Source organism: Pongo pygmaeus, chromosome 2 (assembly GCF_028885625.2).
Source record: "Pongo pygmaeus isolate AG05252 chromosome 2, NHGRI_mPonPyg2-v2.0_pri, whole genome shotgun sequence".
Taxonomy (NCBI): Eukaryota; Metazoa; Chordata; class Mammalia; order Primates; family Hominidae; genus Pongo; species Pongo pygmaeus.
Genome location: NC_085930.1, coordinates 92207873 through 92233374, shown reverse-complemented (window position 1 = coordinate 92233374; position 25502 = coordinate 92207873). Strand labels below are relative to the sequence as shown.

The following is a 25502-nucleotide window of genomic DNA, read 5'->3' as shown; positions in this document are numbered from 1 at the left end:
ATCACATGGTTGTAGATGTGTGGCATTATTTCTGAGGCCTGTGTTCTGTTCCATTGGTCTATATATCTGTTTTGGTACCAGTACCATGCTGTTTTGGTTACTGCAGCCTTATAGTCTAGTTTGAAGTCAGGTAGCATAATGCCTCCAGCTTTGTTCTTTTTACTTATGATTGTCTTGGCTATTGCTTCTCAGTCTTTTGGCTAAGATCAAATGTAGTATTGTCTTGACTATACAAGCTCTTTTTTGGTTGCATATGAACTTTAAAGTAGTTTTTTCTAATTCTGTGAAGAAAGTCAATGGTAGCTTGATGGGGATAGCATTGAATCTATAAATTACTTTGGGCAGTATGGCCATTTTCATGATATTGATTCTTCCTATCCATGAGCATGGAATGTTTTTCCATTTGTTTGGGTCCTCTCTTATTCCCTTGAGCAGTGGTTTGTAGTTCTCCTTGAAGAGGTCCTTCACATCCATTGTAAGTTGTATTCCCAGGTGTTTTATTCTGTTTGTAGCAATTGTGAATGGGAGTTCACACATGATTTGGCTCTCTGTTTGTCCATTATTAGTATATAGGAATGCTTGTGATTTTTGCACATTGATTTTGTATCCTGAGAATTTGCTGAAGTTGCTTACCAACTTAAGGAGATTTTGGGCTGAGACAATGGGGTTTTCTAAATATACAATCATGTCATCTGCAAAGAGAGACAATTGGACTTCCTCTCTTCCTATTTGAATACTGTTTATTTCTATCTCTTGCCTGATTGCCCTAGCCAGAACTTCCAATACTACGTTGAATAGGAGTGGTGAGAGAGGGCATCCTTGTCTTGTGCCAGTTTTCTAAGGGAATGCTCCCAGCTTTTGCCCATTCAGTATGATATTGGCTGTGGGTTTGTCATAGATAGCTCTTATTATTTTGAGATACATTCTATCAATACCGAGTTTATTAAGAGTAAAATTTTTAGCATGAAGGGTTGTTGAATTTTATCAAAGGCCTTTTCTGCATCTATTGAGATAATCATGTGGTTTTTGACATTGGTTCTGTTTCTGTGAGGGATTACGTTTATTGATTTGCATATGTTGAATCAGCCTTGCATCCCAGGGATGAAGCCGACATGATAGTGGTGGATAAGCTCTTCGATGTGCTGCTGGATTCGGTTTGCCAGTATTTTATTGAGGATTTTCTCATCAATGTTCATCAGGGATATTGGCCTGAAATTTTCTTTTGCTGTTGTTGTGTCTTTGCCAGGTTTTGGTATCAGGATGATGCTGGTCTCATAAAATGAGTTAAGGAGGAGTCCCTCTTTTTCTATTTATTGTTTGGAATAATTTCAGAAGGAATGGTACCAGCTCTTCTTTGTACCTCTGGTAGAATTTGGCTGTGAATCTGTCTGGTCCTGGACTTTTTTTGGTTGGTAGGCTATTAATTACTGCCTCAATTTCAGAACTTGTTATTGGTCTATTCAGGGATTTGACTTCTTCCTGGTTTAGTCTTGGGAGGGTGTATGTGTCTAGGAACTTATCCATTTCTTCTAGATTATCCAGTTTATTTGTGTAGAGGTGTTTATAGTATTCTCTGATGGTAGTTTGTATTTCTGTGGGATCAGTGATGTTATCCCCTTTATCATTTTTTATTGTGTCTATTTGATTCTTCTCTCTTTTCTTCTTTATTAGTCTACCTAGCAGTCTATCTACTTTGTTAATCTATTCAAAAAACCAGCTCCTGGATTCATTGATTTTTTGAAGGGTTTTCTGTGTGTCTATCTCCTTCATTTCTGCTCTGACCTTAGTTATTTCTTGTTTTCCGCTAGCTTTTGAATTTGTTTGTTCTTGCTTCTCTAGTTCTTTTGGTCGTGATGTTACAGTGTCAATTTTTGATCTTTCCTGCTTTCTCCTGTGGGCATTTAGTGCTATAAATTTCCCTCTAAATACTGCTTTAACTGTGTCCCAGAGATTCTGGTAGGTTGTGTCTTGGTTCTCATTGGTTTCAAAGAACTTGTTTATTTCTGCCTTAATTTCATTATTTACCCAGTAGTCATTCAGGAGCAGGTTGTTCAGTTTCCAGGTAGTTGTGCAGTTTTGAGTGAGTTTCTTAATCCTGCATTCTAATTTGATTGCACTGTAGTCTGAGAGACTGTTTGTTATTATTTCCATTCTTTTGCACTTGCTGAGGAGTGCTTTACTTCCAATTTTGTGGTGAATTTTAGAATAAGTGTGGTGTGATGTGGAGAAGAATGTATATTCTGTTGATTTGGGGTGGAGAATTATGTAGATCCATATTAGGTCTGCTTCATCCAAGCTGAGTTCAAGTCCTGAATATCCTTGTTAATTTTCTGTCTCGTTGATTTGTCTAATATTGACAGTGGGGTATTAAAGTCTCCCACTATTATTGTGTGGGAGTCTAAGTCTCTTTGTAGGTCTCTAAGAACTTGCTTTATGAATCTGGTTGCTCCTGTATTTAGTGCATGTATATTTAGGATAGTTAGCTCTTCTTGTTGTGTTGATCCCTTTACAATTATGTAATGCCCTTCTTTGTCTTTTTTGATCTTGTTGGTTTAAAGTCTGTTTTATCAGAGACTAGGATTGCAACCCCTGCTTTTTTGTGTGTGTGTGCTTTCCATTTGCTTGGTAAATATTACTCCATCCCTTTATTGTGAGCCTATATGTGTCTTTGCACGTGAGATGGGTCTCCTGAATACAGCACACCAATGGGTCTTGACCCTATCCAATTTGCCAGTCTGTGTCTTTTAACTGGAGCATTTAGCCCATTTACATTTAAGGTTAATATTGTTACGTGTGAATTTGATCCTGTCATTACGATGCTAGCTGGTTATTTTGCCCATTAGTTGATGTGGTTTCTTCATAGTGTCAATGGTCTTTACAATTTGGTATGTTTTTGCAATGGCTGTTATCAGTTTTTCCTTTCCATGTTTAGTGCTTCCTTCAAGAGCTCTTGTAAGGCAGGCCTGGTAGTGACAAAATCTCTCAGCATTTGCTTGTCTGTAAAGGATTTTTTTTCTCTTTCGCTCATGAAGCATAGTTTGGCTGGATATGAAATTCTGGGTTGAAAATTCTTTTCTTTAAGAATATTGAATATTGGCCCCTACTCTCTTCTGGCTTGTAGGGTTTCTGGAGAGAGATCCACTGTTAGTCCCTTTGTAGGTAACCCGACCTTTCTCTCTGGCTGCCCTTAACATTTTTTCCTTCATTTCAACCTTGATGAATCTGATGATTATGTGTCTTGGGGTTGCTCTTCTGGAGGAGTATCTTTGTGGTGTTCTCTGTATTTCCTGAATTTGAATGTTGGCCTGTCTTGCTAGGTTGGGGAAGTTCTCCTGGATAATATCCTGAAGAGTGTTTTCCCACTTGGTTCCATTCTCCCTGTCACTTTCAGGTACTCCAATCAAATGTAGGTTTGGTCTTTTCACATAGTCCCATATTTCTTTGGGGCTTTGTTCATTCCTTTTCATTCTTTTTTCTCTAATCTTGTCTTCAAACTTTATTTCATTAATTTGATCTTCAATCTCTGATATCCTTTTTTCCACTTGATTGATCCAGCTATTGATACTTGTGTATGCTTTACAAAGTTTTTGTGCTGTGTTTTTCAGCTCCCTCCGGTCATTTATGTTCTTCTCTAAACTGGTTATTCTAGTTAGCGATTCCTCTAACCTTTTGTCAAGGTTCTTAGCTTCCTTGCATTGGGTTAGAACATGCTCCTTTAGCTCAGAGTAGTTTGTTATTACCCACCTTCTGAAGCCTACTTCTTTCAATTTGTCAAACTCATTCTCTTTCCAGTTGTGTTCCCTTGCTAGCGAGGAGTTGTGATCCTTTGGAGGAGAAGAGTCATTCCAGTTTTTGGAATTTTCAGCCTTTTTGCACTGGTTTTCTCTCATCTTCATGGATTTATCTACCTTTGGTGTTTGATGTTGGTGACCTTTGGATGGGGTTTCTGTGTGGACGTCCTTTTTGTTGATATTGATGCTATTCCTTTCTGTTCACTGGTTTTCCTTCTAACAGTCAGCCCCCTCTGCTGCGAGTCTGCTGGAGTTTGCTGGAGGTCCATTCCAGACCCTGTTTGCCTAGGTATCACCAGTGGAGGCTGCAGAACAGCAAAAATTGCTGCGTGTTCCTTCCTCTGAAAGCTTCATCCCAGAGTGGCACCCGCCAGATGCCAGCGGAAGCTCTCTTGTATGAGGCGTCTGTCGACCCCTGCTGGGAGTTGTCTCCCAGTCAGGAGGCATGGGGGTCAGGGACCCACTTGAGGAGGCAGTCTGTCCCTTAGCAGAGCTCCAGCCCTGTACTGGGAGATCCATTGCTCTCTTCAGGGTCAGCAAGCAAGAATGTTTAAGTCTGCTGAAGCTGCACTCACAGCCACGCCTTCCCCCAGGTGCTCTGTTCCAGGGTGATGGGAGTTTTATCTATAAGCCCCTGACTGGAGCTGCTGCCTTTCTTTCAGAGATGCCCTACCCAGAGAGGAGGAATCTAAAGAGGCAGGTGTGCTCTACCCAGTTCAAACTTTCCCAAGGCTTTGTTTACACTGTGAGGGGAAAACCGCCCACTCAAGCCTCAGTAATGGCGGACACCCCTCCCCCCACCAAGCTCAAGCATCCCAGGCCGACTTGAGACTGCTGTGCTGGCAGTGAGAATTTCAAGCCTGTGGATCTTAGCTTGCTGGGCTCCATGAGGGTGGGATCCACTGAGCTAGATCACTTGGCTCCCTGGCTTCATCCCCCTTTCCAGGGGAGTGAACGGTTCTGTCTCGCTGGTGTTCCAGGTGCCACTGGGGTATGAAAAAAAAACAAAAACAAAAACTCCTGCAGCTAGCTCAGTGTCTGCCCACATGGCTGCCCAGTTTTGTGCTTGAAACCCAGGGCCCTGCTGGCACAGGCACCCGAGGGAATCTCCTAGTCTGCAGGTTGCAAAGACCATGGGAAAAGCATAGTGTCTGGGCCAGAGTGCACTATTCCTCAAGGCACATTCCCTCACAGCTTCCCTTGGCTAGGGGAGGGAGTTCCCTGACCCCTTGGGCTTCCCAGGTGAGGAGACGCCCCACCCTGCTTCACCTCACCCTCCGTGGGGTGCATCCACTGTGTAACCAGTCCCAATGAGATGAGCTGGGTACTTCAGTCGGAAATGCAGAAATCACCTGTCTTTTTCCTTGATCTTGCTGGGAGCTGCAGACCAGAGCTGTTTCTATTCTGCCAACTTGCCCGCCTCCCTGATTTTTTTGAATAGTAAATAAGACTGTATAATTTACTAGAGTCTCTTCTCTATGAAGCACACAGTGATTTTACAAACATTAATTAATAAAGCTTCAGGATCCCTACCAGGTAAATGTTAATAAAACCCAGGAGTCCTAACTTTTTTGACCTTGACTCCAATTTTCAGATAAGAAACTAGCTGACTAAGATGCTTCCACAGCTTTGAAAACAAAATGGGCATGAAACCAACATTCAGAGTTCAGATGTCATTTATGAGTAGCATTCTCTTATGAACCTAGTTGGAGATAAAAGTAATTTAGGGAAAATGATATTTCAGCACTGCCTTAATCTAGCAGGGATTTTCTTCATGAGAAAATTAAACCAAACACAAACTGAAGTATGACTTAACTGGGCCTGCTTCTGCATTTAGGGTCACCAAAGCATACTGTAAATGGAAATCAGATTGCTTTAGAATCCAAGAACAAACTCTACTTTTGACCTTTAGCAAGCTCATGATGTATATGCCCACAAAATAAACAAAATAATTTCAAAGTAAATTCGTTGAGTGCACCTGACCTTTGAAACAGAGCAGATGATGTTAATCAGATTTGTACAGTGTTAATCTAGCTCAGCCTCTGTCTCTCCATGTATTTTTAAAATACCATAAGGAAGAGTCTCACAACAGGGAATCTTTCAGATCGGAATAGATTTAGAAATGGAACACAATGTATGACCTGGCTTCAAACAATGAAGTATATAACTCAAACATGTAAGCAAATGAATTTTATGACTATAAACCAACATACCACACCCCTCAGGAAAAGTGACTTTTAAAAAATAATATAAGCATGTGTTATTTTCTCAATAAAATATAGTTCAAGTTCTGATACTGTGTTAGTTACCATTAGGTAAACTTTGAGTTGAAAATGGCCTACGTATCATAAAAAGGTGTTCTGTCTGACCATTGCATCTGACTTTTGTCAAGCCATATCATTCTGCATTTTGGACATTGAATGTTTGAGCCATGACCTTTCCAGAATAGACTGTTAAGTAACCTGATGGACATATGCTTCTTTTCCCAGGATCACTTCCTTTGGATAACCAGCCCTGACCCCATTCCATGGTAATCTCTGTCAATCTTGGTGGCTCTGACCACACATTTGTTCTGGCTTAAACTGGGGAGGACTATGGGGTGTGGAGGATGGTAATGGAGCAGGAGTAGTCACAGAAAACAAACTTGACCAAAGCACTCCATACTACTTGGCCACTGGTTGGTTGGGGATGGGCACATGACCCAAGCTGAGCCAGTATCCTCAGATGTTTTGTCAGAGAGATTTTTTAAAAAGCCCCTCTTTCTCTGTGATCACAAGCTATAATGATGATACAAGTGTGGGGCTGCAGGCTATTTTGCCCACCCAGGAATTAAGTCAAAAGGGCAAGCAGAGAGGAGAGACGAGGAGAGGAACAGAGCCCAGCTGGCATTGCATCCCAGAATCCAATTTTGCCTGAAGCTACCTCTTAGATTTGCCAGTTACATGAGCCTTTTCTTGTTTAAGTTGGTTTGAATTAGCTTTTTGCTACTGGCAGCCAAAGGAGTCCTGACTAATCCACAAAGTTCAACTGACAGATAAACTCTTAAGCTACTCAGAATGCGATGGTGAAATGAAAGGGATAATACTCTCCCATTCTCTTGTAATTTGGAAATTCCCCAGACCTAAAGCCAGATCACCCTCTGCTCTACCAGCACCAAAACTGTGCATGAGGCACACTGTAGTCATCTAAGGAACTGGAGATTTTAGCCTGAGAAAGAGAAGACAAGATGTGCTTGCTGGGCTCAAACGTGTGAAGGTCTACTTTGTGAGAAAGGGGTTGGATTCACTCTTTGGAGTTAAAAGTCAGACCAACAAGTCCTTATCGCTGAGGGGAATTTTCTGTACAACATGAAGGATAACTTTTCTAACAATGAAAGCCATCCTAGCTGACATAATGTGACCCTCAAACACTTCCTCTATTGAGTGAGAGGCTGGACAAAATGACATCTAAGATCCCATCCAACTCTGATTACTTCATTCAATCAAAGTTTGGTCATGGTGACCATATCTGTACAGTCATGCATTGATTAAAAATGGGGATATATCCTGAGAAATGTGTCCTTATGTGATTCTATCATTGTGCAAACATCATAGAGTGCCTTACATAAATCTAGATGGCAATGCCTTCTACACACCTAGGTTTTGTGGTATAGTCTAATGCTTCTAGGCTATAAACCTGTATGGCAGGTGACTGTCCTGAATACCGTAGACAACTGTAACACAATAGTAGGTATTTGTGTATCTAAGCATATCTAAATATAGAAAAGGTATGGTAGAACTACAGTACTAAATAAGCTTATAGGACCACTCTCAGATATGTGGTCTGTTGCAGACAAAGTGTCATTATGCAGTGCATGACTGTCATTTATTATAGTCACCTCAACCATTCAGCAAATCAAAAATCAATATAAATAAATCATATATAAGGAGGCCCAGAGGAAAGGAAGTGTCGGAAGAGATTTCCTAGAGGGGATGATAACTTGCACAGTTTTAAATACAAATAGGAGTTGATCTCTATCACACATACCATGTTGAACAATGCTCTATTCAGCACTGATTCTTCAAGAAGCTATTTATCTCTACAATAGTTTCTTTAAAAGTATGCAAATACATATGTAATAATGATCTATTTCAATGTATTATAAATTAAAATTTTCCAAATTCTTGAGTGTTTTGTAGGCATATAGCAAATAAACATTAACAGTTTGGTGTAGTGTACCTGTAACCAGCCCTGTATACCTGTATACCAGCTGCTCTCAGCCAATGAATGGGAGTCCCCTATTACTGCACTCTACCATTCACTACACTCTGAGTTGAGAGTGTTCTACAATACATGTTTTTGCTTATCTTTCTGCCGTTATTTTGTGTACTGGCAATTTATTTTGTGTCCTCAAAAGCAGTTTTGACATGAAATGCTTAACCACAGTTATGAAAACAATACGTCCGTACTAGATCTACCCATAACAAAGTGACAGCACTACATTAGACATCAAAATGCAAGTCCTATAGAAGTTCAGGGTGCCTTCAGGAAATGTTTGAGAAGACAGAATCAGGTAAATAGGGACAGAAAGATAATTTTTGGCATTATGAAGAGCAGCATAAATACCACTGCAGGCAGGGAAAATAAACAAAAATTGTTAGAAAGCTGCTTGGAAGAAATGACTATAAGAAGACACATCATGATGTAAGAAGTTTGGAAGAAGACAGTTGTGTGGCTGCCATGTGAAGGACTGGAACACTTCTCCATGGGGACGGTGATAGGAAGACCCAGTATAATGCTGATCACAGCAGCACTCCCATTTCCAGGAATGGAGCACTTCATCCATCTCCTGCTTTCTCTCTCAACAGACTTTGTGAGTGCTCAAACCAACTGGAGAAATACAGTCAAGAAAGAGGGAACAGCATGTGAAAAGAAAAATTGTAAAACATGGCAGTTTAGAAACTGTAAGTGGTTTAACGTTACTGGAGGAGAGAATATAGGAGAGAGGTTAACAACGAGACTGGAACTGTAGACAAAAGCCATATTATGAAAGAGCTGATGAAACTTTCTCTAGACCTAGGACTTAATGTGACAAGCAGTGGGGAGCAAATAATTGGCTTTAACAGGGCAAGCAATATGATCAAGTTCGAATTTTAGAGAAAAATCTGGGAGCACTATGGAGGCTTGACTGGAGTGGGATATGACTCCAGAAAGATCAGTGAGGAGGTCATTGTTAGCAATCAGACACATTTTTTTGGCCTATTAAATTACCATTTTTTTAAAAAAAGAAAAAGTATATCCTAGTGATAAGATGTAAATTGGTAAATTTGTAAAAAGCTACTTGCAATAATGTAAGTCAAGTAAGAAATTTAGAAATAATACTGAAAAAGTTTATGCCCTTTGACCCAGTAATTCTATGTGTAGGAATCTACAGTAAAAGAATAGAGATGCAGACAAAAGTGTATATTCAGTGATGTTCCTTCTTTCAGTCTTATTTCTGAAAAACTAGAAACCACTTTCATGTCTAATCAAAAAGGCAACAAATAAATGAAATACGTCACTGCTATTTAAAATTATTTTTTAAAATATTCACTGACATGGAAAATTACACAAGGATTAATGTTAATTGAAAAAGCAGAATACAAAATTAAATATATGGTAAAACTGCCTTCTTCAGAAAGGTGTATGCATTTAAAAACTGGAAAATACAAAAATATGTATATATAATCAGAGCTTATCTCTAGGTGGTGAAATTCTGAGTGATTTTGATTTTCATCTTTTTAATCTTTTTTTATTTCTTCATTCACTGTCATGAACATGTACTACTTTTGCAGACAACTGTTAGGTTGAACCATTTGAAACTGCCTGCTGCAGACTGAATTGTCTTCCCACCTTCCCCCCAAAATGTGTATGTTGAAACCCTAACCCCCAGTGTGATGGTATTTAAAGATGGGACCTTGGGAAATAAGTAGGTGTAGATGAGGTCATGAGGGTGGAGCATTCATGATGGGATTAGTGTTCTTATAAAAAGAGGAAGAGGTCATGTGAGCACACAGGGAGATAGCAGCCATCTACACGCCGGGAAGAGAGCCCTCACCAGAACTTGACCATGCTGATGCCCTGATCTTGGACTTCCAGTCTCCAGAGCCTTGAAAAAATAAATCTCTGTTGTTTAAGCCAGTCTATGATATTTTGTTATGGCAGCCCAAGCTGACTAATACACTGCCAAAATTGACTTCAAAAATAACAATTCCCTTGTGGAAGTCAGTGTGGCAATTCCTCAGGGATCTAGAACTACAAATTCCATTCGACCCAGCCATCCCATTACTGGGTATATACCCAAAGGACTATAAATCATGCTGCTATAAAGACACATGCACACGTATGTTTATTGCGGCATTATTCACAATAGCAAAGACTTGGAACCAACCCAAATGTCCAACAATGATAGACTGGATTAAGAAAATGTGGCACATATACACCATGGAATACTATGCAGCCATAAAAAATGATGAGTTCACGTCCTTTGTAGGGACATGGATGAAATTGGAAATCATCATTCTCAGTAAACTATCGCAAGAACAAAAAACCAAACACCGCATATTCTCACTCATAGGTGGGAATTGAACAATGAGAACATGTGGACACAGGAAGGGGAACATCACACTCTGGGGACTGTTGTGGGGTGGGGGGAGGGGGGAGGGATAGCATTGGGAGATATACCTAATGCGAGATGACGAGTTGGTGGGTGCAGCGCACCAGCATGGCACATGTATACATATGTAACTTACCTGCACATTGCGCACATGTACCATAAAACCTAAAGTATAATAATAATAATAATAATAAAAGAAAAAAAAAAGAATTTCAAATGTAAAAAAAAAAAAAAAAAAAATAACAATTCCGTATGAATCAGCCTATGTAAAAGCGAAATAAAATAAAAAGAGACAGTCATTGAAAATGCCCTGACAATAGATGCTAAGGGCCAGAACCAAAGCAACAGTAATAAGATAAGAATAACAAAGATGCAAATGACATTAAGTTGGTAGATTCTGTAACTTGGTGATGGATAGGATTGGTAAAACAGTACTGGTGAATAAGGAACAGCATCTAGAACATGAATCCAAAGTTTTTACACTAAGAAATCGAGGGATGGTAGAAGTAATAGTCAAGACAAGGAATAACCAGAAAAATCTGTTTGGTAGCTAGCCTCTGAGATGGCCTCAATAATCCCCACCTCCTGGTATTTGCAGCCTTGAGTACTCCCCTTCCTGGTCTACAGGTGGTCAATATTCTGCCTCATTTATAATACTGCCGAAGTTATGTCTCACTGCTACAGAGATGAACATTCACCCTGGGAAAAAAGCCAACTGCTGTGTTAGGACACTTAAAGCCTATGGATGGGCCTATGTGTTGAGGAACTGAGATATCCAGCCAACAGCCAGCAAGGAACTGAGGTCTGACAACAACCTCATGAGAGAGATTGGAAGCAGATCCTGCAGCCCCAGTCAAGCCTTTCAGTTGCTGACACCTTGACAGCAACCTCATGAGAGATGCTGAGCCACATCATGTGGCTAAGCTGCGCCCAGACTTCTGTCTCATAACAGCTATGAGGTAATAAATGTTTGTTTTAAGCCACTATTTTGGGAGGTAATTTGTTACAGATAATTAGATAACTTCACTTGTCTCTCGGTAGCCATGGGGGATTGGTTCCGGGACCCCCTGCAGATACCAAACTCCATGAATACTCAAGACTCTTATATAAAATGGTGTAGTATTTGCATATAACCTACACACATCCTTCTGTATACTTTAAATCACTTCTAGATTACTTATAATACCTAATGCAATGCCTATGCATCACTTCATTCACATGGATTCAGCACAGTATTGGGCACAGAGCAAATTCAAGGTTTGTTTTCTGGAACTTAGTGAAAATTTTTTTTTTTTTTTGATACAAGGTCTCACTCCATTGCCCAGGCTGGAGTGCAGTAGCACAATCATGGCTCACTGCAGTCTCGACCTCCCAGGTTCAAGTGACCCTCCTTCCTCAGCCTCCTGAGTAGCTAGGACCACAGCATATGCTACCATGCCCAGCTAAGTTTTTAATTTTTTGTAGAGAGAGGGTCTCACTATGTTGCCCAGGCTGGTCCTGAACTGGGCTCAATCAATCCACCCACCTCGGCCTTCCGAAGTGTTGGGATTACAGGCATGAGACACTGCGCCCAGCATTTTTTTTCCAAATATTTTGTATCTGCAGTTGGTTGAATCTATGGATGCAGAACCCACAGACATGGAGGACCAACTGCAATACAACCAGTTTTGATTAATTTGCTCATCTGAAGAGTTGAATATTTCTGAAGGCAGAAATCATGTCTTAATATTTAAGGCCTCTTGCTGTATGTGGCACATGATCTATATTCAATGAGTATGTATTACAGGCTGGAAAGGTAGAAAAGGAGACTGTAAACCCTAGCAAAGTAGTTTGGACACTTTCTGGTGGGGACCCACTAATGGCTCATCAGGTTGTTCAGGATAAAGATTTGTTTGAAAAGAAATGTGGTGAGTGATTTTTGTACTTGACACTTCTTCAAGGACTTGTATTGCTTGTAAGTGTACTTTAATAATCTTATATGCTTTAGAAGCCCATATATCCCAAAATCCTCCAAATTGTAGAGTTCTAAACCTGCAACTTATTTTCTTTTATAAAACAAACTTTGGAAAAGTGTGGTCTTTACTTTTTTTCTTTTTTTTTTTTTCGGACAAAGTCTCACTCTGTCGCCCAGGCTGGAGTGCAGTGGCACAATCTTGGCTCACTGCAGCCTCTGCCTCCTGGGTTGAAGCGATTCTCTTGCCTCAGCCTCCCGAGTAGCTAGGATTACAGGTGCCCACCACCACGCCCAGCTAATTTTTGTATTTTTAGTAGAGATGGGGTTTCACCATGTTGGCCAGGCTGGTCTCAAACTCCTGACCTCAGGTGATCCACCCACCTTGGCCTCCCAAAGTGCTAGGATTACAATCTTCAACATTTTTAACTACAGAAAGGTTTAGCAAGATTTTTGTTTCTAAATTCATTTTCATATCTTAGATAATTTGTAGCCAGCAATTTTGTACCAGCTTTCCTTTTTACTTTGGACTATTCCTGACCCAGATTTAAAGCCTACAGTTGATGAAATTTAAACTTTTACAGTACATTTTATTAACTATATAATGTAATAGTCAATCCAAGAAAATTCTGTCTTCTGAGCTTCATCCGTAACTGTTCTTTATTGTTCTATAAACAACTGATTGATGCCATTAATGCCTGGACACATGTTAGAACCGAGGAGAAGTAGAACATGTAATAAAAAAGCATCAGTCCATTTAAACTTGAGAGTACTGATAATGATGCCTGGTCTCTATGATGTAGTTTGTTGCTGAAATACTCCCATAAATACATACACGCACACACACCACTTCAGGTTTCACAAAAGCAACTCATAGTCTTTACATCATAACGGACTCAATGAAAATTAGAGGGAATTCATGAGACTCTGGAAACAGTGTATACCTGGTGAGAATGAAATCAGAAAAGTCTGGGGTGCTCTTCAGAGTTCTTATTAAAAGCAATAAAGGAAAATCTTGCATTGTAGCCAAATGTAAGCCAAGTTCACATGAAACATTTATGTCTTCAGATAGAACCACAAAAGCTCAAGAAGAGGCAGGAAGGCTAAGGAGCTAATCCATTGCACATCTGAGAAGAGATTGGGCCTTGCAACTCTTTCTCATTTACTGTAGAGTCTAGTTTCCTTGATATGCCCTCAGCCACCCAACTCTCATAACTCTTGCTTCAGATTCTCCTAATTAGGTACAGCAAATAAGAGTTTCCCTCCCAGAAGGTGACTGGTTTTTCCTTATTTTATATCATTTCATAATTCACTTTGATACTCTTCAGACTGCTTCTATGTAATTTGCAACTTTCAAACATTGGAAGCTAGTTAGCTTTGCCATGTAGATTTCATTTAACTAAATCATATTCAGATCGTTTTACCTCCTTTAAAAAGAGGTAGCAAGAAAATCTTTGATGTTATATCTTAACTGTAATTAAGATATCATCTCCAATATTTTACTGTAGAAAACGCAATAAATAAAATATGAATTTATGCAACACATTTATTCACACTGAAAAGCAATTAACAGTCTATTCCTCATCTTTCTGTTGCAGTTACATAGAAGGACTCCTTGCTGTGTGACCTTTAGAAAAACATCGAACTTTTCTGTGCCTTGTTTTCCTAATCTACAATAGGATAATAGTTCCTACCTTTAGGATTAACTGGGATTAATTTAAGATTAACTGAGATTATCTGACTCTCTCATGAAAACATAGGTGACATTATTTTGTAATATTTCCCAGGCATGAATAGAATCATTTTGATTTCCTTTTTCAAAAAGATTTCATATTTCTTATTTCATTTGTGCCTAATCACAAAAAAAGAATTATAAAAGGGTTGTGTTGAATTGTTCTTTATAAATATTTTTATTCTTTGTTTATGTTTACTTTTTAAAAAATGTTTAACTTTTGTGGGTACACAGTAGATGTATATATTTATGGGGTACATAGTATGTTTTGATATAGGCATGCAATGTGAAATAAGGACGTCATGGAGAATGGGGTATCCATGTCCTAAAGCTTCTCTCTTTTGAGTTACAAACAATCCAATTATACTCTTTAAGTTATTTTAAAATGTGCAATCAAGTTTTTATTGACTATAGTCACCCTGTTGTGCTATCAAATAGCAGGTCTTATTCATTCTTTCTAACAATTTTTGTATCCATTAACCATTCCCTCTTCCCCTCTGAGCCCCCCACTGCCCTTCCCAGCCTCTGGTAACCATCCTTCTACTCTTTATCTCCATGAGTTCAATTGTTTTGATTTTTAGATTCCACAAATTAGTGAGAATATGAAGTATTTGTCTTTCTGTGTCTGGTTTATTTCACTTAACATGATGATCTCCAGTTCCATCTGTGTTGTTGCAAATGACTGAGTCTCTTTTTTTTATGGCTGAATAGTAGTCCATTCTGTATATGTACCACATTTTCTTTTTCCATTTATCTGTTGATGGACACTTAGGTTGCTTCCAAATCTTGGCTATTGTAAACAGTGCTGCAACAAACACAGGAGTGCAGATATCTTTATAATATGCTGATATCCATTCTTTGGGGCATATACCCACCAGTGGGATTGCTGGATCATATGAAAGCTCAATTTTTAGTGTTTTGAGGAATCTCCAAACTGTTCTCCATAGTGTTTGTGCTACTTTACATTCCCACCAACAGTATACACAGGTTCCCTTTTTTCCACATCCTTGCCAGCACTTGTTATTGCCTGTCTTTTGGATATAAGTAATTTAAATTGGGGTGAGATGATACCTAATTGTAGATTTGACTTGCATTTCTCTGATGATCAATGATGTTTATCACTTTTTCATATGCCTGTTTCCCATTTATATGTCTTCTTTTGAGAAATGTCTATTCAACATTTTGCCCATTTTTTGATCAGATTATTAGATTTTTTCCTATAGAGTCGTTTGAGCTTCTTATATATCCTGGTTATTAATCCCTTGTCAGATGGATAGTTTGCAAATATTTTCTCCCATTCTGTGGGTTGTCTCTTCACTTTGTTGATTGTTGATTTGCTGTGCAGAAGCTTTTTAACTTGATGTGATTCCATTTGTCCATGTTTGCTTTGGTGGCCTGTGCTTGTGGGGTATTGCTCAAGAAATTTTTGTCCACACCAATGTCCTGGAGATTTTCCCCAGTGTTTTCTTGTAGTAGCTTCATAGTTTGAGGTCTCAGATTTAAGTCTTTTATCTACTTTGATTTGATTTTTGTATATGGTGAGAAATAGGGGTCTAGTTTCATTCTTCTGCATATGGATATCCAGTTTCCCTACCACCATTTACTGAAGAAACTGTCTTTTCTCCAGTGTATGTTCTTGGCATCTTTGTCAAAAATAAGTTCACTGTAGGTGTGTGGATTTGTTTCCAGGTTCTCTGTTCTATTCCATTGGCGTATATGTCTGTTTTTATGCCAGTACCATGCTGTTTCAGCTACTATGACTCTGCAGTGTAATTTGAAGTCAGGTAATGTGATTCCTCCAGTTTTGTTCTTTTTGATACCTTTGGCTACTCTGAGCCTTTCGTGGCTCCAAAAAATTTTAAGATTGTTTTTTCTATTTCTGTAAAGAATGTCATTGGTATTTTGACAGGAATTGCACTGAATCTGTAGATTGCTTTGGGTAGTGTGGACATTTTAACAATATTGATTCTTTCAATCCATGAACATGGAATATTTTTTCATGTTTTGGTGTCCTCTTCAATTTCTTTCATTACTGTTTAATAGTTTTCATTATAATGATCTTTCACTTCTTTGGTTAAGTTAATTCCTGGGTATTTCATTTTATGCGTGGCTATTATAAATTGGAGTAATTTTTAAATATATTTTTCAGATTGTTCACTGTTGACTTATAGAAATTCTACTGATTTTTGTATGTTGATTTTGTATCCTGCAACTTTACTGAATTTGTTTATCAGTTCTAATAGTTTTCCTGTGGAGTGAATTGTTTTTAGATTTTGAATTATAAGCAGTTACTGAGTTGCAGTATTCCTAGATGCAACAGGCAACACCATGAGAGGTGGTGTACAGGCATACACGTGTATGCACACATGTGAATATATATATTTTGATATCCACATCTATATATATGGAAAATACCAGCAACAGTATGTGATAAAGAAAGGCAAAGATATTTACACTGAGGCAGATTACTTGTAAATTTATGTATTTTGTTGTTCTGGTTTGAAGAAGACATGATTATTCATATATGCAACCATGGCTAAGAAAAAACATTGTGCATCTTAGGACCCGTGAGCTGCCCTTCAGTGCCAAAGCAGTTATTGCTGGCAGTTATTCCTCTGTCTCCTCTCTTTACAGGCTTACTTCCCACTTCCCTGAAAGAAAGTTTGAGCTGTATTCATGTAGGCAGAAAAATGAACTCAAAGAGTTCAGGCTCTCAAACCTCTTTGACTTGCCTTCAAATCCAAACTAAGCCATGGCTAAGTTGCCATCTCTGAGGTCAGTTTACCTTCTGGCAAAATAGGAATCTTGAGAGCACCTGTTGTAATGAGAATCGAATGAGATAACATATGTAAAGCACAGAGCCTAGCACGTAGTAGGCACTTAAAATGGTGGTGGTGGTTCTTTTTTTTTTTTTTTTTTTTTAGAGTTGAAATTTCATGCTATCACCCAGGCTGGAGTGCAGTGGCACAATCACAGGTCACTGCAGCTTCAAACTCCTGGGCTCACACAGTCCTCCCACCTCAGCCTCACAAGTAGCTGGTACACGCCACCATGACTGGTTAGTTTTTTCTTTCTTTCTTTCTTTTTTTTTAGAGATGGGGTCTCACTTTGTCACCCATGCTGGTCTGAAGCGATCTTCCCACCTTGGCCTCCCAAAGTGTTGGGGCCAGGTGCACAACATCACACCTGGCAAATTATTATTTTTAAAACTTTTAGCAGAAACAGAGTCTTACTATGTTGCCCAGGCTGGTCTTCAACTCCTGGCCTCAAGTGATCCTCTTGCCTTGGCCTCCCAAAGTGCTGGGATTATAGGCATGAGCCATCACGCCTGGCCAAAATATTGATGATTATTGTATGAGACAGGATATAGGCTCTAGCTGCTGCAGTGAATAACAAACACCCAAATATTTAAAAGGCATAAACAAAACAGAATGTCATTTCTTCTCACTCAGAACTGATAGGGAAGCTCTATGGTGTTAGACAGTCAGGCTCCTCTTGTTACTTTGCCATAATCTACTGGTAGCTTCCCTGTGACTCTAAGATGGCTGTTCCAGCTTCTGCCATCTTATTCACACCTCAGCAATGGGCAGGTGGAAACAGGGAGGGTAGTTATTCATTCATTATTTTCTGGCTATCTATTTTTGTGTAATAAATCAAAAAATTTAGTGACCTAAAACAATTAATCATCTCTCATGGTTTCTGTGGAACAGGAATTTGGAAAGGGCACTCCTAGGAAGGCTTGTCTCTGCTTCACAATGTCAGGGGTCTCGTCTGGGAAGATTTGAATGTTGGAGGTGAATCAATGGCTGAGGGGTATCGCCATCTGTAAGCTTCCTTAACTCACCTGTCTGATGGTTGATGCTGGCTACCATCTTTGACTTCAGCTGGGGTTATTAGCCAGAACACCTACATGTGGCCTCTCCATGTGGCTACTTGGGCTTCCTAACTGAATGATGTCTAGGTTCTAAGAGAGAGCCATCTAAAGAGAACCAAGTGAAAGCTTCAGCACCTTTTTATGACATAGCCTCAGAAGTCAAACAGGGTCCCTCTACTGCCTGCTCACAAACCTGCCCAAATCCAGAAGGGTCATAAACCTCATCTCTCAATAGGTGGAGTGTCAAAGTCAAAGTGTGAAAAAAATCATGTGGGATGGAAGATTGTAGGGGTTATTTCTGGAAAGTACAATCTGTGCGAATTTCACCTGTGATTGATATAGCAACTTCGTTATAGAAGTTATTTGTTCAGTCATGGTTGAAACAGATATTTTTTGAGTGTTATTATATGCTAGGCACCATTCTAGGCTCTAGGGATACAGTCGTGGGGAAGACAAAGTCCCTGCCCTCATCATAATTGTATTCTAGTAGGGGAGACAGATAATAAATAAATGTTACATACACCACTGGATAGCGATGAGTGCTGTGAAGAAATTCAGGCAGAGTAAGGGTGCAGAAAATGACACAGTGTAGATGTTATTTAGATAGCATGGTAAAAAAAAAAAACCAAACAAACAAAAAAGGCTTTTCTAAGGAGATGACACAGGAACAGAGACCTCAGTGGTTACATGAACCAGCCATGCAGGAACTTAAAGAAGAGCACGATAGGCAGAGGGAACTGCTCAAGTAAAGATCTGAGATGGAGTAGGCTTGGGTTGTTCACAGCACAGCAATAATACACATGTGACCGAGGACAGGTGCCATGGCTCACTCCTGTAATCCCAGCACTTTGGGAGACCCAGGCAGGCGGATCACCTGAGGCCAGGAGCTGGAGACCAGCCTGGCCAACATGGTGAAACCCCATCTCTACTAAAAATACAAAAATCAGCCAGGCATGGTGGTGGGTGCCTCTACTATCAGCTACTCGGACGGCTGAGGCAGGAGAACTGCTTGAACCTGAGAGGTGGAGGTTGTAGTGAGCCAAAATCATGCCACTACACTCCAGTTTGAGTGACAGAGCAAGACCCTGTCTCAAAAAAACAAACAAACAAAAATGTGACTGGGGTAGAAAGATCCTGTAGGCGAGTCAGAGCCTACTCACAGAAACATTAGGCCAAGATAATGAGTCTTGATTTTTTTTTTCAAGGAATTTTTGAAGCAGTGAAAGTGATGAAGCATATATATATGTTCATTCTGGTCACCATGTGGAAAACAGATTGTGTAAGAGGGTAAGAATGAAATTAGAGGTTATTCCCCTATCCAGGCAAAAGGTAACAATAACTCAAATAGGAGAGTAACCCTGGAGATGGGAGGAAGCGGCCAGATCTGGAATCTGTTTGAAAGGTAGGATCAACAGGACCTGCTGATAGATTGGATGTGTAGTGTGAAAGAAAGAGGGGCATAGAGGATGACTGTTAGGCTTGAGAATCTGGTTTGCATTGGAAGTTTCCTCAGCACCCCAAAGCTAGAGGCAATACGGTACAGTGGTTCATATCACTTGACAGAGACTCAGGGTCAAAGAATAAAGACTGAGACACTCTAGCAGTGACCTTGAGCTCCTCCCCTCCCCACAGTCCAAGGGCAGAACTGGCCCTATGCACTGAAGTTTAGCTGGCAGGGGAGGATTAAGTTTCTCAGATGAGGAGAGAGGAAGGAAGCAGGTGGGTGGGAAGCAGAAGTGTTGCAGGTTATTTTTGCAGTAGCAGTGGCACAAGGGAATCAGGCACTCCCAGAGAAAGCGCAATGGAGTCCTGAGGAAATCAGGCCTGATAATTCCCTCAGAATCACAGCTTTTGCCTCTTTTATGCTAGGAAGCCAGTGGGCACTCCCTAAACACCATTAACCACAAAAATGATGTTGTTGACTGGGCAGCACTGCCACTCATTTGACCAATTATTTATGATCGTTCAGCTGATTTCCCACTCTTGTTAATAGTTTTCAATTTTACTGCAAACACAATTAGGACACATCAAGGCCAGTGGTTTACCACCACAAAATTAGATCTCATCTACCACTGGATGCCTTTATGCACTAAATTTATGGCTAACAGACCCACTAACAAAGTTCCAGGCAGGGTTTCCCTGCCTGCAGATGTAGACAGTTGTAAGAAAAGTCTAGACTGGAGTCAGCCCTACCAGTGAAGGATGGAGTTGACGTCCTCTTTCTTAGCAACTTTAGTCCACCTGCCTCTTCCTCACCATTGTATTGTAACCTTCATATATATATATGTATATATATATATATACATATACACACACACACACATACACACATATATGTATGATCAGCTTGCATTATAACCTTTATATACACACACACACACATATATATGTATATAATATAATTTGAATATATGTCCCTGCCACATCTCATGGTGAATTGGAGGTGTTGGAGGTGGGCCTGGTAAGAGGTATTTGAGTCATGGGGGCAGGTCTTTCAAATACCTGGTAGGAGGCATTTGAGTCATGAGGTTGCCTCAGTGGTGAGGTCTTCCCAATGGTGAGGCCATTCTCATGAGATCTGGTCATTTAAAGTGTGTGGTACCTCCCCCTCAACTCTCTCTCACTCATGCTTTTGCCGTGTGAAGTGCCTGCTCCTACTTCGATTTCCACCATGAGTAAAGGCTCCTGAGGCCTCCCAAGAAGCTGAGTAGATGCTAGCATCATGCTTGTATATTCTGCAGAACCATGAGCCAATTAAACCTCTTTTCTTTATAAATTACCCACCCTCAGATATTTCATTATAGCAATGCAAGAATGGCCTAACGCCACACACACACACACACACACACACACACACACACACACACACACACACACACACATTTCTTTTCAAATCTCAATTCATTCAGAAGGGCAGTCTTCTTCCTATTTTTGCTCTCTCTCTTTCTCCCATCACCTTATGTTTCATATTCAAGTCAAATTGAGAAAAAGGTTTGAAATTACACCCTTTTCCAAAGTCATACAGTTGAACTTTTCCTCTTTAGGTCTATTTTTCACTTTCTGGATTTTCCCCTAGGGTTTAGTTCTTCAGTATAGTTATGGAATGCTTTTTCTTGATACCAAAATATTTTCCAACTTAGAGCCTACACATGTAACTATCCTTCTCCATCAACCCCAACAGATAGAAAACAAAACCACGGCAAGTGCAAATCCAAAGTGAATATTAAGAACAGGCTGGCTTCCCTTTGTATCACACTGCACCCACTCACCTCCACCCCGAACTCCTTAACTCATGCATAATCTGGGAAAGCAATCTCCTGGTAATAATTCCAGAACACATTTAGAGCAAAAAAAAAGAATGGTGAATTCTCTAAATAACAATATCCAGAGCCAAGTGGAAAAATATTTTTGCATAACTCAAACACCCTTGATTAGTACAGCTGATCAATATTTGACTTATATTTCCTTGAGACATTTAACCTATAGATTTTCTTTCCTACCTTAACGACCTGTCAAACACAATTTTGTAAAACCATCCCATGTGTGACAGATAATCCCAGGACTTTCTCCTAGATGTGATGCTCTAAGCCTTTTTTCTAGAGCTTCGCTAGGCTTCATTTAACTGCTTCTGGTTTTATTTTTAAGTCATCAATGAAGGTACACTTTGTCTTATTAAAATGGATTTATTGTATATTTTGGAGTGAGTAAACAACTTGCTGATTCTCTAATCTTAGAGACTAAAGACTTGGTTATTTTAACAAATTGAGACTCTAGTCCTCACTCTCTTCTTACTTCCCTGATACCTAAGAAGTACCTCTTACCAACTCTACTAAACTCTCACAGTCTTTTAGACCCTAAGTCTCACTTTATTTATCAATTGCATGTCAAAATAACAGTAAACTGAAGGAAAAAACACACAACATCAAATCACACTTCCTGTAGACTGATTGTTGTGGTTTTAAAATGTCCCACAATTTTTATATTTTTATATTCCTCCTTTGAGTGTAGACTGGACTTAGTGACTTGGTTCTTCTGCAGATAAAATATGCAGAAGTACCTGCATGTGACTTTCAGGATCAGGTCATAAAATTCATTGCAGTCCCCCCTTTGCTCTCTCATGGAACACTTCCTCTGGGGTGTGGGAGACCAGAAATGCCTCCCTAAAATTTGAAAGACTGTTGAGCTGAAGACTATTAGGAAGAAATAGATGCAGGAGAGCTCTCTACCCTCCCTCTATTTGTCTGAAAGCAGGACATACATTTACATAGATTTCCCTGCTCTCTACCAGGGAGAACAAAGGTTAACCACTGACATCAGCTTCAGTCACCCAAAAGCCAGATGATACCAGAGGAAGACAACAGCCAGATGATACCAGATAGCCAGATGATACCAGAGGAAGACAACAGCCAGATGATACCAGAGGAGTTAATATTAACAAGTATTATTAACAAACTTTTATCTGCCATTTGATTGCCTTCCTCTCAAGTTGCTCCCTGTTAAGACTCAGAGTCCTCTGCCTTGTTACTTCTCTACAAATGTACTGTTTTGTTGAAGATGCTATAGAAGCTGGAATTCAAAGCCACCTCTTTGAGAACTATTCATTCCCTGGATGTCTCCCATGCATTTGTGAAATATATACATTAAGAAACTTTTCTTTGTTTTTCTCCTGTTAATCTGTCTTTTGTAACAGAGGTCCATTCCAGTTATGAACCTATGGGTATTATTATTTTCCCCCACAAAGGAACAAGCTGTCATGTTATGAAGACACTCAAGCAGCCCATTGGAGAGGCCCACATGATGAGGAACTGAGGCCTCCTGCCAAAAACCATGTAAACAAACCATCTTGGAAGTGGATCTTCCAGCCCCAGTCAAGATTTTAAATGACTGCAACCCTGGCCAATGTCTTGATCACAATATCATGAGAGACCATAAACCAGAGCCACCCAGTTAAGCTTCTTCATAATCTTGCACCCACAGAAACTGAGATAACAAATGTTTGTTGTTTTAAGCTAGTAAATTTTGGGATAATTTATTATGTGGTCAGGAGTTCAAGACCAGCCTGGCCAACATGGTGAAACTCTGTCTCTAATAAAACTACAAAAATTAGATGGGCGTGGTGGTACATGCCTGTAGTCCCAGCTGCTCAAGAGGCTGAGGCAGGAGAATTGCTGGAACCCGGGAGGCACAGGCTGCAGTGTGCCGAGATCGCACCACTGTGCTCCAGCCTAGGCAACAGAATGAGACTCTGTCTCAAAAAAAAAATTATTTTGCAGCGATAGATAACTAATACAGTGATTGCTTCACAGATGTATTAACCTTTTCTCTATTTGGTAACTGTATCTTACACTTACATTTTTTGTAAGCCCCTGTAATCAGGGCAGTTGGTTATTACACAGAAAACATGTGCAACACTTAATTGACTCAAAAGGTAGTCTGTGTATTTTTTAAGTAAAACAAAGTTTCTGCCAGGTACAGTGGCTGACACCTATAATCCCAATACTTTTGGAGGCTGATGTGGGAGGATCACTTGAGCCCAGGAGTTCAAAATTAGCCTGGGCAACATAGGGAGACCCCATCTCTATAAAAATTTTAAAAATCAGTGGCGGGTGGTGGTGCATGCCTGTTGTCCCAGCTACTCGGGAGGCTGAGGTAGAATGACTGCTTGAGATCAGGAGGTCAAGGCTGCAGTAAGCTATGATCACACTACTGCACTCTAGCATGGGCAACAGAGTGAAACCCTGTCTCAAAAAAAAGAACAAGTTTTTTAAAGTGTCATGTTTCTGATAGAAAATTGTTATAATAATATCATTTATTGAATACTCTTGTATGTGGGACAATTATTATATTACATTCATATATAACATAAATTATATTATGTTTATATATTACATAATCTATAATCATATTAAATTGTAAAATTATCTCATTTCAACCTTATCACAACTTTTGCAGTTGATATTATTATCACAATTTTATGGAGCAGAAAAGTCACAGAGAAGATGAGTAACTCATTAATAAATGGCAAAGTTAGAACTCAAAACCATATCTTAGAAGACTATTTTCTGCTCTTTCTGTGACCACAAAAGATTCATTTTTAAAAACCTTTCCACCGGAAAATCATCCAATAAACATGTGTGACTTTGACTTAAATTGTGTCTTATCAGACAAAGTATCTCACAATCTTCCCATAGTAATCAAGATCCTAAATTATTATATTATTGTCTTCATCCATTTAGGTTGTTTTTGCATCCTTTTTAACACATTAGAACATATCAAATTGATGTGGAAACTGTTAACTCAGCTGCACCCCGAATTTTCCTCCCGTGGTGAAATTCTTTTACATTATAATGAGTTTACTGGTACCAATGCTTACCAGTCTCATTCTCTATTACTCTCACATAGGCTATAAAAATCTTAGCAAGTTGTTGGGAAAAATTAATTCAAACATCTCTGTCATTAAAGTTAAGATAATGTTTCTATAAAAATCTGTCTCAATTTTTGAAATAAGCTATATGGAAACACACTTAATCTCAGTCTCAATAGATGTTTTTTTCACCATCAAAATGATCTTTCAGATAATTTAGGTCAAACTAATGCAATACAAGTGAGATAATTGTTAAATTTTTTTTCTCAAACTGTTATAATTTTTTCATATCAAAAGTAACAACTAACAATGGTTTCCTGCATTCACAGGTGAATGATTTTCTCCAATTTCTAAAATAAATGACCTAAAATGAATTCTTTCTAGAGCGCTATATTATATTGTGTTTGTTTCTCTAACTACACATGTTCTTAATTCAAAGACTAAAAGGATCTTAAAATTTCTTAACAATAGGTCTCATGGTCTTAAATTTTCATTGGTATGATTCTTCATAGAAGCAGATTTTTTTCCTTTCTCATTTTCGATTTGACACTCCAGACTGTTCAATTTGTTGAAAGACAGAAGGCCTAAGAAACACATTAATCTGTTTTTCCAAAACTGTGGAGCTCCTACAGGCTACTCTTAACATTTGCATAATAAAAAGTACATCTGTAGTGTTTCTGAGAAATAAAAATTTTTCCCAATTTAGCTATTAGGAAATATTTTTCTATACTTTTCATTACAAAAGAACTTAGTAACTGGGAGATCAAGCAAAGAAAGTCCAATTATTACATAGTTTTCTCTACCTTTTTACTTACAATTGGTCTTTGAGGACACTTTTGATCTTACATCTTGCTATGGAATTGTTTGTATAAATGCCTTATTTTCTTCCCCAGTAGATTATAACCAGTGATAAGCAGACGTGTTTCATTAAATGTTTGACTCTTCTTTAGGTCCTAACTGAATCTCTTAATGTAAATATCTCTCAAATTAAAAAGGCCTTTTATGGGACTTTTAGCTCCCTAAGACTTCAGACACAGTGTTAACAAAAAAAAAAAAAAAAAAAAAAATGGCTTTGGTCTCCACATGAAAACTGAAATTTGTCCCTTATCCATTCTTCAAAGGTATCTATGATAGATCATATTCATTGGTTCCAATT

The 25502-nt window shown here is 39.1% G+C and overlaps 1 long non-coding RNA gene across 1 annotated transcript in view; it reads left to right on the top strand.

Annotated features, from left to right (window-relative positions):
• The window catches only part of LOC129032483 (uncharacterized), a 31682-nt gene extending 8602 nt beyond the window's left edge, over positions 1 to 23080 (top strand). Inside the window, exons 2-3 of the long non-coding RNA XR_008501368.1 lie at positions 22271 to 22420; positions 22724 to 23080. This is a non-coding gene — a long non-coding RNA (uncharacterized LOC129032483). The remainder of the gene's footprint in view (positions 1 to 22270; positions 22421 to 22723) is intronic.
• Positions 23081 to 25502: the final 2422 nt, after the last annotated feature.